General features: G+C 43.4%; 1 protein-coding gene across 1 annotated transcript in view; it reads right to left on the reverse strand.

The window, feature by feature from the left end:
- The window catches only part of LOC128893459 (nephrin-like), a 116,304-nt gene that overhangs the window by 18,179 nt on the left and 83,391 nt on the right, over positions 1 to 14,734 (reverse strand). The window lies entirely within an intron of this gene.

Raw genomic sequence — 14,734 nt, forward strand, 5'->3', positions numbered from 1 at the left:
TGGAACGAGGGAGTTGAATTAGGCGGGAGTGACCATGGCTCTCTTCGAGGTGTCGATCAATTCGTTGATGTACCATCCGAGATTAATGTCGAAGAGGTCATGGTTAAGCAAGTGGCCACCGTCTCGTGGTTTTCGCCGTGAGTACCCTTTTGTGGAAACCGAGAGCCACCACTGCGAGCAATATATTTCTAATGAGATAGGTTACTTTTTGTTTACAATGAAAAAATTGATTTCGTATTCACGGGTTTGAACAGTTATGTTCTAAATTTTCTTCGCTACTTATCGGCGCTGGTGTTAATTTGGCTTGGTCTGTAAATAACGGAAAAGCATGATGGGATCGTTTGGATCGCGAACTTCGGTTAATATTTGCACCCGTTTTTACGAGCTAAATCTTTTACGCCGACGCGTCGCGACGGTTATTAAAGGGATGCCCTCGATAGGAGGTTCAACAAAATCGATTAAGACTTTTTTTTACAGTTTATTAACACTTTGAAGTATTAAAAGCATATTATTAAAATAAATATTTGAAATTGAATTTGGCGAACCCGTATGTATTCGGCTTTATTCGTCAAACAGAGGATGAAATCCCTTTTAATTAACAAAAAATATGTATCGATTTGATAATATTTAATTGACAATATTTACGTTGATATGAAACCAATGCTCGTTGCAATTGTATTCGTTAAACGTTTGTTTTTAAATAACTCACGTTGATGCAGAAACGAAATATTCGGGACATTTAATTCACGAGATTGTATTCGCAACGTAACCATTGTGAAAAATTAAACAATAACAAATATACTCTACAACTTTGCGTTTAAATTTCACATTATTCCGCGTTGCATACGTCTTTTGTTTACAAAATTAAAAGTTTTCATTGGGAATATATTGTTTTCGATGTGCGATTCATTGTTTCTCGTCGCATTAAAAGAACAGAACGCTTATCGAATCAACCGCGCCTGGCATGTTAATAGTTTCACCAACTTTGGATTAAAAGGGGCCGCAGGTAGAACTCTCCATTCCGCGTGGATTGCTGGTCTAAATGTGAGGAACATTGTATTCCCTAGCGTAACTCTCGTTACATTTGGCAACACTTTGGAACAATGTGATTCGAGGTGAAACAGGACGATTTTTGGTCCTTCGCTCCAGATATATTAAAGATACTGTTGAATTGATAACAGCATATAGATTTACAAGTAGTCGATCATAGGGCGATAAAAAGTCTTGGATATAGCTCGTAATTCCTCAATATCGCAATTTAGAGCTCGATGAAAGTGGGCAAACATTGAATGAAAAGGACCAGTACAGGACCTTTGTCAATATTAGCGCGTAGTCTAGCGTATTCGCTTAAGTATTTTTATTTTATTGCTAGGATCGGACACTGTAAAAGGGTAATATCTAGGAATCTATTTTTTCAACAAATTCACCGTCCTCGTGAAAGTTATTTTTGCTCCATCAAATCCTGAAATACCAGTTGTTCGAAGATTCGAGAGTCGATCGCATAGTAGAAATTTCATGAATAAGGAGGTGGGTTATTCCACGAGACATCACGTGGTAGATTTTAACCCATTTTACGCAACACTGACGGTTTCTTTCCGAAAATTCCTCTATCTACGGCCTCCGATTCCCTCGGCTTCGCTGAATTTTATCGATCGGACATCGGTGATCAGCGACAGAGAGCAAAGACGATGCTTTATTGCAAACGACCGCCACAGGGAGAAGCTTGGCAGCCGAAGTGTAGCCATTATTCGTCCTAACGCCCCACGGAGACCGTGGAGATTCCTTTCGGGTGAATTCAACTCATCAAACTCAATGCCAAACGGAAGGTCTCGATAAAGAGAGCTGCGCAAGAAAAACGGCAAGGGGAAACAATTTGAAGGAAACAGGAGAATAGATGAAACGATCCGACGAAAAGGACGCACGATTTTCAAGAAAATAAAGTACGAAACGCTCGAGTCGTAGATTGATCGATACGTCCAACGAGGGTAGACGAAATTGTTACATGTAGACGATTAATCCAATGTTCCGAGCTTGGAACTCGACGAATTCCAATATTCGCGGTTGGCACAGTATTTACCCTTCTGGCTCTTGAAACGTAAACAACTCGCAGAACGTCATTGAAGGGAGACTCGAAGAGACATTCTGGCTTGTATGTCGTAGAAGTTTGGAAGCGTGCGATACGTTATTCTGTAAAATTTCGTCGATAACATCATTGTATAATAACATGTAGTCCCTATTCGTACACATTCCTGTATGATGGATAGGATTATACAAAAGTCGTTTCCGGTCGTGGGAGTATTTACACGTAATATCGGAAACATAGAGACAGGAAACTGCCAATTCAACCGAGCGGAAGAAGGAAAGAACAAAAGAGGGAACCGCGAAGGGATGTAGGGATCGAACGAAGGTCTCGTACAATCGGTCTGCGCGAGGAGCTACTTCGCGATATGAATTCTGCAGCGTGTGCCGATGAGTCGGTTCGATACGGTCGAGCCGAAATCCTGCTGGTCGGTGGGTTGTCTCATCGCGCGATGAACCCGATTGATATCGGTGCCCCACCGCGAGCTTCATGAAATTTTCGAAAAGGTTCGCCGATGGCACACGCGCTATCCGATCGAGAACGGATACGTGTCCCTGCAGAATGGACGGATTACGTGTCCTGCGGATCGGACAGAATCCCCCTGATCTTTGGAAACATCAGGCGACTGCCCCGTCGGGATCGCAGATCCTTCGAGCTGATAAAGATGCAATTTTGAACTACTGCGGCCGTCTTTCCGCTGTTAAAAGAGATTTAATATCGGAAGAATTTTTCGCATTGTATCGTAGCTCGAGAAGGAGTTGCAGATAAATTAAAGCATTTTAAAATGTCCATGGAAACTCGAACACGCAAGGGCGGAGGTTGCCACCACGAATGGGATCAAATGTGTCCGTTGATAAAGAGGAATCCTGTCTCCTGGTAAGACTCCGTCTCTTTGCGGAAGATTACATGTCTGTCGAGACGAAGGATTACGGATCGTCCCGTATGATAGTGTTTCTCAAACTTTCACGTGTACTTTTTCCAGCGAGGGAAAGTTTTGATGAACCTCTCAGAGTGGAATTAAATTATCATTTTTTTAATCAATTTTTAAATCGAGTTTGCGTTCTGAATATTTTAATATAATTTTCATTGTTTCGTATCGTTTTGAAATTCCTTCAACTTGGTTTTATCGAGCCTCGACGTCAATCGTGTCGTGAATTTTAATTAAATCTAAATCTTGCCAGGATCGGAAACCGCCAACATCCGTCGATGTCGCGAAATTGACAGAGTCGAAATTTAGAGTTCTGTCCATCGTGAACAGGGAAGCTTAACGATTCAAGGAAGGCGAATTTCCTCGGTGGTATTTCGCAGGTATCGAATCATCAGAAAGCGGTCAGGGGGAAGGGTGGCGAAACGAAGCCGATATATGCTACGCGAATAATGGGAGTCGATAATGGCTTTTCGACGTACGAAGACAGTACCACGATTTATCGTTTGTAGGCGGCGTCCTCGTCCATGACGATGTCAACGTCGAACTTGTTTCGAACGGTCCCTTCAAATCAAACTCAGATCGAATTTAATCCACTGAATTTTTGAAGCAAGATTTGGTAGATACTTTGTTTCTTTTAATTGTTCGAAATTATAGTTAGAACGATGACGATTTAAATGGATTTTTGAGCGATTAGTTAAAATACGCGCAAGAACAACGGATCGAAGCAAGGCGATACGGTTGGCTCGGTCGTTGAGATTTAACGTATGGTTGGCACCCCAGGATTACGAGCGCGTCGAGTTAATTCGGGTGATGATAACGAACCTTCCTCGACGACGCTAATAGTCATTCCATGAGCAACGAGGTACCCGTAGCAGCGAGTCCAAATAATAGTCGGAAGCTGGGAGCTGCAGTAGTTATCTCCTGCAATGATCGGACATCTCGGACAGGAACAGAACTCGAATATACATATAGCTGGCATCTACTTGAGAACGATAATGAACGCCATTCGAACGACGTTCTTAACTCTAGGATGACTTCTGCTGAGTTCGACTCTTGGAGTCATTTCAGAGCTCTCTTGAACTTAAATTTTATCATTATTGTAATTGCGTGCAATTAAATTGAGCTGTAAATAATTTAAAACGGGCCCGGTGTCGTGCGAGATCTCAGAAGTGCTCTCGAAGTTGAACGCTGGATTCTCAAAATTGAAGCAACCGCTGGATAGGTGTCAGCAATATGTTGGCGGAAGCACCGCTATTATTTCGTTCTTCGTCGACCATCGATCCACGTAATCGCGTACGCGAGTCGATTCCACTCTACGAGTCTCAACGATCTCGTTAAAGTTGTTTTTCTTCAGTTTTGTCAAGCTTTCGGCCGCGGCAAGTTCTTGTCTAGTAGGTGGATTATTCGGTCGAGCTACTTTGGTTGTGTTCTCAATACTACGAATCGTAAATCACCGGAATCGTAGGTATTCGCAAATTGGCCACTCGACCGCGATATTGATACTACCAAGTCGCGGCCCGAATAAGCTTGGACCACGAAATTGGCAAGTCCGGGTACCAGATTCTCGATAAATTCTCGATAACGATCCGGTGGGCATCGTTGACGGTCGTGCTTTAATTAACCCTAAACCAGCCGACCAGCGCGTCCATTTTCACTAATGCAAACTATTTATATAACATTCGCGAAGCTCTAGTTCGCGTCACTGATAGCTGATGTAATCGTGACAATCGAAGTTACTGCTTTTAGTTAGGAAACCAGACAAACCTGCAACTCGACTAAAATTTTAACCAAACATTTTCCTTGGCTTTTTCTCAATCCTTGTCTTTAATCCCTTGAATTTTTCGTTGACCGAACACAAAACGAACCGAATACGGTAAAATACACGACCGAGTCTCGCGACTATTTGGTTGCCAGAATTCGAATCGGCGCCACGGGTGGTAACCTACAGTTTATCGGTTATTACTAATCCGCCTGCAACGCCGATATAATCGTCGTGTAGTGGAGTGCCCGTTCCCGATCCGCGATTTGGAATATAATTTGTCGGATTTCGTGGTTTTTTTATCGACACGAAAATTTCACCGAAAATTGCGAGAGAAACTAAACTGAAAGCCTTTCCGTTCCGCTGGTACACTAACGAGCGATATTTGCTGTTTTAAGTCCTCTACTCACTCGGCTAATGCATAAGTCAAAATGTGCTTAAAGCGAACTAAATATCATCTGAATATCTCCAGTATTTATGTAGCAAGCTTATGCAGCAATGGTAAATCATTTGGCGGTGTAAACGGAATAAACGCAAACGTATAGCCACGTATTCGCGTAACTCGTTGTGTAGATTCGTAGCCGATGGCTCGCGATAACTTGAACAATGTTGGTTATTAGAATAGATCTCAAAGATTTCTACGCCGGGTAGGTCGAAGTCGCTTCAAGGCTGACGCGCGCAAACGTTGAACGCGAAACACCGAGTTCGGGGAAGAACTTTGCCAAGATGCTAGTATCCCGGCCCAAAAGTTACCTCGGCACTCTTATTACTTGTAAAATAGTGTATCGGATGCCTCGTAAAAACCTCATAAACTTGCTTCCCCCGACGGGAGAACTTCCGGGATTGCACCTGTCAAGTCCTCTTTCTCCATCCGCGGCCAGCACCCAAAAGACGTGGCTGCGTTTTATGGTTTTTACGGGGTTCGTTAACGCTTAACGTTTATTATTAAAGCTTCCTCGTCGTTAAGCTCATCCTTGGAAATTGTATTCCATAATTTCCGTAACACGATTCCAATCTCTTCGGGTGCCTTTCGGGTAGTTTTCCTTGCTCTTTTTCCACGTCGACGAGCAATTAAGCAGACTGCTCTGTACGCGCCACCGTTCCTCCCTCCTCTCTCTCTCTCTCTCTCTCTCTCTCTCTCCTCTCTCTCTCTCTCTCTCTCTCTCTCTCTCTCTCTCTCTCTCTTTTTCTCTCTCTGTCGTGGAAAATCAGAGAACGGAATAGAGCGTGGAGCCTCTTGCAAAAAGTTCTGGCGTGCCTCGAAAACACGATGAGTAAATAATTCGATCAACGTCAAAGCGACTGTGAAGAAGAATCGTAAAGCATAGCGAAGAGTGGACGCGAGGTAGAGATGATAACTGCAAAGCGAAGGCAGAGATAGGCAAAAGTTTGTTCCGTTGATAAACTGGTTATTCAAAATTTCTCATCTAGGTAAGAAATTCAACCATCTCTGACGAACATGGACGGTTGTATGGCTCTCTATCGAAGAATTTATTAGCCAGGATAAATCGAAAGATGGCAAAAGGCGACACATTGGATGTTCGTGGAAGGACGATACGTCGTTGATTTATTTTTGTCCAAGCTACCCACTACCGACGCTCGTCGAGAGTCGAACCTGGACGAAATCGTAAAGTTGATCCCTGGCTTCGCGATCTGGAAGGATGATTCCGCTTTGGAAGGTTAAATTTCGTCCTGTAGGGCGGTAGAGTTCGCGGTACGCGGGTTTCGTGAATATCCTGGCCCCCAATAACGTTTTTTTTACGACATTTCCATCCTCGACGCCGTACGTAAAATAGACCTTCGTTCTTCCGGATATTCGGATTGGAGAGGCCGTATCGAGTAAGCCATCGTTTGCTGAATTTATCGGCCGATTCCGCTTGTCAGAACTGTCAAGGTTCCCGACGTTTCAAATGTCGGGTATTTTTTCGCCACCCTTAGCTTCAAGTACGTCGCGGAAAAGATAAAGTCGCCACCATAACGATTCCGGAACTTCCCTGTTGACTGCCGCCGACCGATCTTTGTCATGACCCGAATATCAGTCGATTAAAAAAAGTGTCCTATATTTTCTAAAAATTTCATTCGCGTTGCAATAAAAACGTTGTTCAATGCGTTCGTATAGAAAGAAGAGCTGCTTCGGTCGCGAATCGAAACTTCTACAAATAAACCGTTCGTAAATATTCATAAGATTTTCTCCGGGATTCGTTATGGTTTCCCGACAGCAAATGCAGTTCTCTCTGAGTAATTAAGGCAATTAACATGCGAGCTAGCAAAAAAACCGCCGTCGAGGAAGCGACGCATCCAGAGGTATACCTTTCTTCGGCCACTAGATTTGCAATTAAACATATCTCGGAGCTTTTTCAAAATTTATCGGCAATGTAGGCAATTAGGCAGATCGCGGTCTTCGCTACGTGGCGAGTAAACTTTCCATAAATTTTTATCCTGAAACTTTTTACGGGAACTGAGAGAATGATTTCATTCTAGTTGGCGTGTAAGCGTTCCATCATGAACGTTTAGACATTACATTGCTCGCTTTCGAACATTTTCCATTACACTTTCATGTTGCGTAGCAATTAAATTTGCGCAATTAGTTTTAATTTCAACGTTCGTACCATGCATATTGCATAGAAGAAATTATATATGTCGTTAAAAGACAGTTTCGTTTATGGGATTAAATTTTTCCGTGTCTTTGTTTAAAAACGCGGTATTCCAGTTATCAAAACTACTTTTTTCGACCCGATGTCCTTAAAAACTTCAACGTTAATGAGTCTATAAATTACGTCCGTGTTTATTAATAATATTTCTGACACTGTTTGAAAAAATAGTTCGTGAAAAATAGCTCTTTATACGGTTTTAAACTAGAATACCCCCCGAAGCGATTCACGTTGGAACGTGGCTTTAAGTTCGTTGAACGGTAAATTGAGCGAGTGGTGGTTCACTGTCGGCTAAAACATTAGCGAAAATCGTTTTTGTGACTCGCGTGTATTTCTCTGGCCGTCGTGTTTCATTCCAATAGAAAGTTCGCCAGCTATGCGTTTCGAAATGGAATTTCAAAAGGTCCTTTTACGTACATATGTTCAGAGGGTCGGATTAGTCCCTCACAGGGAATCGAACGAGCTTGATGGAATACGTAGGGGTTGGGTTGAGAGGAAAAGGGGTAAATATCGATGAGGTAGGAAGGAACGTCGAAGGAATTTGGCGCGTCACCGATGACAGTCGCTGTTCAGCTCTCTCGGTTGTAATGTATTTCCAGGGATGCTCGTCCTCTAGCTAGCTACACTCCAGGAAACCCTACCGATCCCCTGTTCCAACCCCCTCGATTCGGAAACGTGGTGCACTGACTTCCCTGCCAGTAGAAGCTGCGTTTCCTCGTTCATCACTGTGCTACTATATACTCGGTGTTCACGTACACCATTCGTATGCATATGCATGGAAATACCGAGATGTACACACCGATCATGTACACCCCAGACAAGCTATGTTTGCCTTGCGACGTTTAACGATGCGCTGACCGTGTCTCCCTGCGTGTCAGACCGTTTGAAGATTGCTGAAATACGTAGTTAACATGGTGGCTAATTATTCAACACCTACTCTGGATCAAACATGACCATTACATTTAGAAAAATTCTAAACGAAAATAAATTTAGGAGTGAAAAATTCTTTATTACTCGAAAGAATATTTTTCCCAGCTCTGTATCGAAGCCAGACGTTCGTCGAAGAGGTGGCACAAATTCTGATTCGCGACGATTCTGCGCGTGTTTGATCAAGAAGAAAATCGCGGCCATTTGCAATCAACATATTTTGCGTTTATCGGCGAAACGTAGCGATTCTTTCGAATCGATTTCGTGGTACGGCAGATACCGCTATGATACGCCCAAAAATTGTTAATCGGGGGATCACGAATGCAAATTCGAGTAATTCACCGCGATCGATTAACGCCGGCGGTGACGGTGACGGTGACGGTGACGGTCATGTTCTCGCAAAAATATTGCACCGAAATTCGAACCGATCGCTACCGTTGCTCATCAATCACGTTTATCACAGCCCGCGCTCTGTGATTTTTCTTTCCTCTGGCCGGTTTTTCATTTCTTGTTGACAACGACGCGTTGAACAAATACAGTCCGACAAGAAATCAATAAACGAACGAACGGCAAGGGAACGAGCAATAATATATTCGACGCAAAAGCCACGAACTAGAAACACCGGTGTGAATTTTTCATGGATTCGCGATTTTCCTTTTTTCTCGCTACCGCGGACCAAGAGGTATGCGGGTCGACGTCGCGATATTCGTTATTTTAAACAATAAAAAGAAAAAAACGAAAGGAAAGGCAGAGTCTGCGAATTACGTAATACGCACGGCGCGAAATTGTTGGTTCCACTAAATTCGAGATGCGTGTCGCGCGTGCAACCACTGTAATTGTGACTGGGATTTCGAGGTTTTGAAAAATAGCATTCGACGGTTGGAAAAGTTCATACGTACGCGCGTACGACTTTAATTCGAACGTGTAATCGAAATAGTGTGGGACGTATCGATCATTAAATTTTGTCAGACTAGGTAGCAGCCGTGTCGTTGATGAAATCGTATCGATTCACTCTCGTGGAATGGCGATGTCCACGCGCCAGCAATTATTTCTTTTTTCTCTGGCATGATTCTGTGGAGCAGGATTTTTCGCCGCGGATCAACGAGAAGATGGTGTTCCCGATCGTTCGGGTTCATTGTAACGGCTGCTCTGCGGAAAAGATGAACGCCGTCGTTGCCGCATACGAAGTTATTCGTTGCAGAATAAGCTTCCCTTCCAATTTAGCAACAGTGGCAGCCAGCATTCCGACACGTAAGTCACCGGGACAGAACTAACAACCGGATGGGGTCGTCTCGGTTTTACCTAAGGGAGAATACCGCCTTTCGCGTCGCTTCTCTCCACCCACTTTCCATCTCGTTACATCTTTCGTGACTGCCAACGGGAATTTTATTAAATATTAAAAGGGAATCTACAACGATTGTCTTTTCCTCTATTCTTTTCTTCTTCTCAAGCATCGTTTTCTTACTCAAGTTAGCTCGACCTATCGTTGGCGAATTCGATTCTAAAGAGGAGAGTTGCCAGATGCGTACCAGTCTTAGCTAATTAGTCGATAGTTTCTATTTTTATAAAAATTTGATTCTTCATTTCCCAGGCATTGTTCCGAATCTTGTTAGTTTCATTCGATCCATATTCGCTCGAATTTCCATGAAAAAATAAAAATGTGGAAGACTTGAAAGATTTAAACGTATAGCATACATTAAAAACAAAGGACCGTTTTCTTCAAGCGTTTCTTCGTGCCTACAAAAGCCATGAAAACATTCAAGATAAACAAAGCCTCTTTCTTTAGCGTCGCGTTGCTGTGCTAAATTCCAAAGGCAACTTAAAACCTCGCTGGTAAATATTTAACTCGACACCCTGGCAAGCTGGTCCGTCCGTTCCGAGTATAATTATCGCTAAAAACTAGAGTTAAAATGGCGCACGGAGCTTTAATCCGTTGACTGCGAAACTTTTCTCGCGGCTCTCGACCTAAAACGTACAATTTGCTTCTTTTCTCAAGCCAACCGGCGTGTACCTACAAAATTCACCGTCACCTCGACAACCGAATGCCGTTGCAACGAGCTGGTAATTAGCTAAGGCCAGATTAGGGGCGGAAATAGGCAAAATGTTATATAGCGATTCATTTGCAGCGACTACTCTGCTCAGATTTCACGTTTATTTCATAAATGCAAAACTAATAATTGGCAACAAGTGGGATATAAATGCTCGGCCCATCCCTTCGCGTGTTTTTATTGTTTATTCGAGAAACATGACGTGACGTTTTAAATTCGATTAACATCCGATTTTGCATTTCGTTTAAAATTCATTGGCGTCAACCAGCCGTTCTGGTTTTAATGAAATGGGTCATGATTTCGGTGTTGGTTTCACTCTGTTAACGTCCACGCGGTCGGACGTTAGAAGTTCGAAATATTTTCAACATTGCCATAGGAAAATTACTTTCCGAGGAGTACAGTGCTCCTGGATAGCTTTTAGGCCGTTAAAACTTGCGAAGGATCTCATAAATGGGCCGGGAATTGCTTCGACGACGAAGAAAAGGGGTCTGACTTGTTGACTGTTAAAACGACCGCGCACGGCACACTGGTTGACGGGGAATTAAAAATTCACCGGCACGAGAGCTTTTCATTTCGAGCGTAACACGCGCCAATGTCGGTCGTCTGGTTCTCGGTTAAACGGTGAAATTCAAACGGCACGGTCGACTTATTTAAGACGTGGCAGATGTATTCCGCGAAAGGACGAGTTATCGCGAGCTGATAAATATTCTTCTATGGCGCGTAACCAGGATCGTTCGGTCTGACTAAGGATAACGAGGATGAAAGGAGCAAGGCAACGAATAGAGGAACGAGGTCGGTAAACGATGGTTTTTGATTAAGCTCGGATTCTACTTTACTGCCGCGAAGAATAAGACATTCTTGAGGCGTAAACCGTGCCAGTAAACTAAAAAAGTCTGAAATTGTATATGTTGCGTATAATATCAGCCACAGCTAAAGACTCGACTCGTTTGCCTTACTCGCTGAACTGTTCTGTCCACATTTGCTGGAACAAATTTGTTACTCTGGACATCGAGAAGTTCCTAATGTCTTAAAGTTTCCTTATATTCGTCGGTTCCTACGCCTCCGGCACGGTTCCATCCAGATAGCGCTAACTTTAATTGCTTTACTCCGAACGCCAATGAACGATCGCGAAAGACACGATGTAAAATAGCAAGAATTGCGACAGCTATCGTGGGCTATGCTAGGGTATCGCGGTAATCGTCTTTCCCTCTATTACTACGTGAAATTTAATTTTGCACCGTACAGATGACAATCCAGAATCCTTTGTAGCGCTAACGGTAACTGTGTCTGTTGTTATTTATTGAGATACCTTTGATTGTTTCAAACACATATTCGCCACATTTCTCGTGTATTGTTGTTATTGCGAGATCGTGTGCGTTCGCGCGTGCGTCGTGGAAAGAGCGTAAATTATTGATTTATAAAAATTCTCAACAATGTTGGTCATCATCCGCGAGCTTGGAGCTTCGACCATTTTATACTCATTTTACGAACGTGTAATTATTACGAGGGTTTTAAATTCATTTTATAGAAGGAACGCGCGAGGGAGGAAAATGACGGAAGGAGGTTGATGGATAGGGAGCAAGGAGTTGTGCAAAAAGATTGAGAGATCTCGGAACTAGGACCGTAAACAAGGAGAAACCAATGGGAATGGGAAAGAGTCGCGATATTGCGCGGCAGACGTCCAAGTTGCTCGATTAAATTGTTGGTTCGTACGTTTGTGATTGATTAGCAAAACAAGACGAACAACTTGGAACAATTGCTTGCGGATTTTAATTATACTTTCGCTCGCTTCGTTTAATATTCCACGCGGAATGAAATTCGTCCGCGGTCACGCGTACATGGTGTGAAAAATTAATGAATCTCCGGTTCGTTTCATCCGATCGACATGCAGCTGCGGCCGATCGTTACGCGAAAATAGAATCCGTTTTTGACTTATTATATTTTTACGTTTCTTTAATTCTTAATTCAATTTAATTCAGACACATTTAAGTTAAATTAATTAATGCACCAAAGTCGGCATTGGGGGAGAGTGATCAATTTATAATGGCATGGAAGGTAAAATAGATCCTGATCTTCTTCTTTTTTCTAGCGTGTCACGCCATCAATAATGAGCGACGCGTACGGAAGATTAAAATTTAGAATAGAATTAAGCGCGTGGCCAGCAGTAAATCGTCTCCGCGTGATGGACGACACATTTAATCCAAGCTTATATTCAAAACGATGATGCATTGGTTCCCGTGTCGAATAATTATTAGCGATGACGATGATAACACCGTGAAGGCCAGTCCTCGTAAATTTTCGTGGCGTAGCAGATGCAGTTTTCTGTTTCTCTGTTTCGCTATACGTTTACGTACTTGCTCCGAGGTCAACAAAATTTTTGTTGTCAATTGGATGTTTCAGAGCAACAAAAGAAACGCCGGCATTGCCATAGAAACAATTCTCTGTTTTGAAAGGTAGAATGGAATTAACGTTACGACGAGTTAAAAGCTACCGAGACGCGTTAATGTCGTTGATTTTTTCGCTCTTCAGCGTGACGTGTTTCGAATTTTAAGATCCGAGTCGGAACATAACCCGCTGATTATTCGAGCCGGAGTTTTTACCATTCGTACAAATTATTGCGAATATAGGTGGCACGACGGTAAAGTACGAGGGGGATAGGAACGGATAAGAGGGCTCTCGACTGTAGGAAATAAACGCGTCGCTGGGAGTTCGAGGAGAACGCGGAGAACTCGGTCCGTGGTAAAATTCATTCTGCCTTTTGCTATGTTCGCGAGGTGTGCGCGGAAATCGCGGGAGATCGTAAACTTGGGCACGAAACTTGTCGCGAAAGTCGTTCGTGGAAGCTCGGTTCTACAGACGGCGAGTAGAATGTGTTCCGTTCTCACGGCCGAGGAACCTCGCTAGATGCCAGACAGGCACGGGTCTGCAATTTTACGGACGAACGAGCACCCGCCTCGTACGTTTCTCGATTATAAGACGACACTGCGCATCGGACGTATATACAATCAGGCTGAAACGAAAGACTCAAAATTCGCGTTTCACTTCAACGTAAACAGAATTGCGTAGCTTGGACAAATTTCAAAAATGTCCTCTCCATAGACGATATTTTTTTAACCCCTCGCGTAATAGTTCTGGCTTTTGTCCATGTTTAATGCATGCCAGCCGGCGGGATCGTAAACCCAGGATTGAAAGCCCCTAACATAGCCTAACATCGCGATGTTCACTTACCGAATTTGTTCGTGGGTCGGTTCGCAATCAGGACGCGAACAAAGGGGAAACTCCGACGAACAGGGAGGTGTATTTCATTCTTGGCTTCGACAGCGCATCTAGACCCGAACGCGAATTATGGGAGGACGTGGTGGATGGAGAACCCCTTTGTTTGGACAATACGCAAGGGTGGCGTTGAGTAAACCGGAAGTTGCGGCTCGTCGAAGTCTGCGTAGCCAATCAAAGTTGTACGGCGTCGTTAAGCATGCTCCAACAAGCCCGTCGCGTTATAGCTACAACGACATAACGAACTGCGAGCATTCTCAGTCGAGTCTCCCTTCGAACCGTTCTGTGTTCCATGCAGAAACGTTCCATATACCAGCCGGGTGTTACGCTTATCGTCAAGGACGACGATGCGTCCGATAAAATTAACGATGGTGGAAACCGCTTTCGGATTTACCGGAGATTACCACCACCAGGTATCGCTGCAAAACGAGTCGTTGCAACCTGAAAGGCTGGCAAACATGTCGCTTAGCTTCTTTCTATGGAATCGAAATTCAACCCTTAACCTTTTGTTACCCCTAACGGCAATGCCAATTTGAGATTTGTCAAGATAGACGTCTATTTAAATGTGATTTAATTGGATTGCAATTTTTCCCAAGCTTCGTATAATTGGTTTCCAGAGTTAGAAATGAAAATTACGGTTATTTACCTTCCTCGAATCAACAATAGTAATACGGTGGAAATACGCGGAGTCAATGAAGATCCCAGAAGTTCTCGTGGAGTTAAGGGTTGAAGCCATGTGGCTTTTAATTGCTTCGCGAAGACAAACTATCTCGGCTGCTGAATCGATTTGGTGGTTCTTTGTTTTCTTTCTATCGAACTTGCGAGACTAACGAACTGTACGGCAGCGAAATGGTAGACGAGGCGTAATTAACGACTTTCTATTACGATAATAGATTTAGTGTGTCGCGCAAGGCAATAAGCTCATCGACTAGCCATCACCTGTCGCGACTATGCAGGCACTTTATTGAGTGATAATTTTAGATCGATAGGTGTGCGTCAACTCTGTTCCTCGTTTATTTAGCGCAGATTTTTTCGCGAGTGGCGTTCGCGAATATTACTGTCCTGAAT

The sequence above is a fragment of the Hylaeus anthracinus genome, unplaced genomic scaffold (assembly GCF_026225885.1).
Source record: "Hylaeus anthracinus isolate JK02 unplaced genomic scaffold, UHH_iyHylAnth1.0_haploid 3, whole genome shotgun sequence".
Classification (NCBI taxonomy): Eukaryota; Metazoa; Arthropoda; class Insecta; order Hymenoptera; family Colletidae; genus Hylaeus; species Hylaeus anthracinus.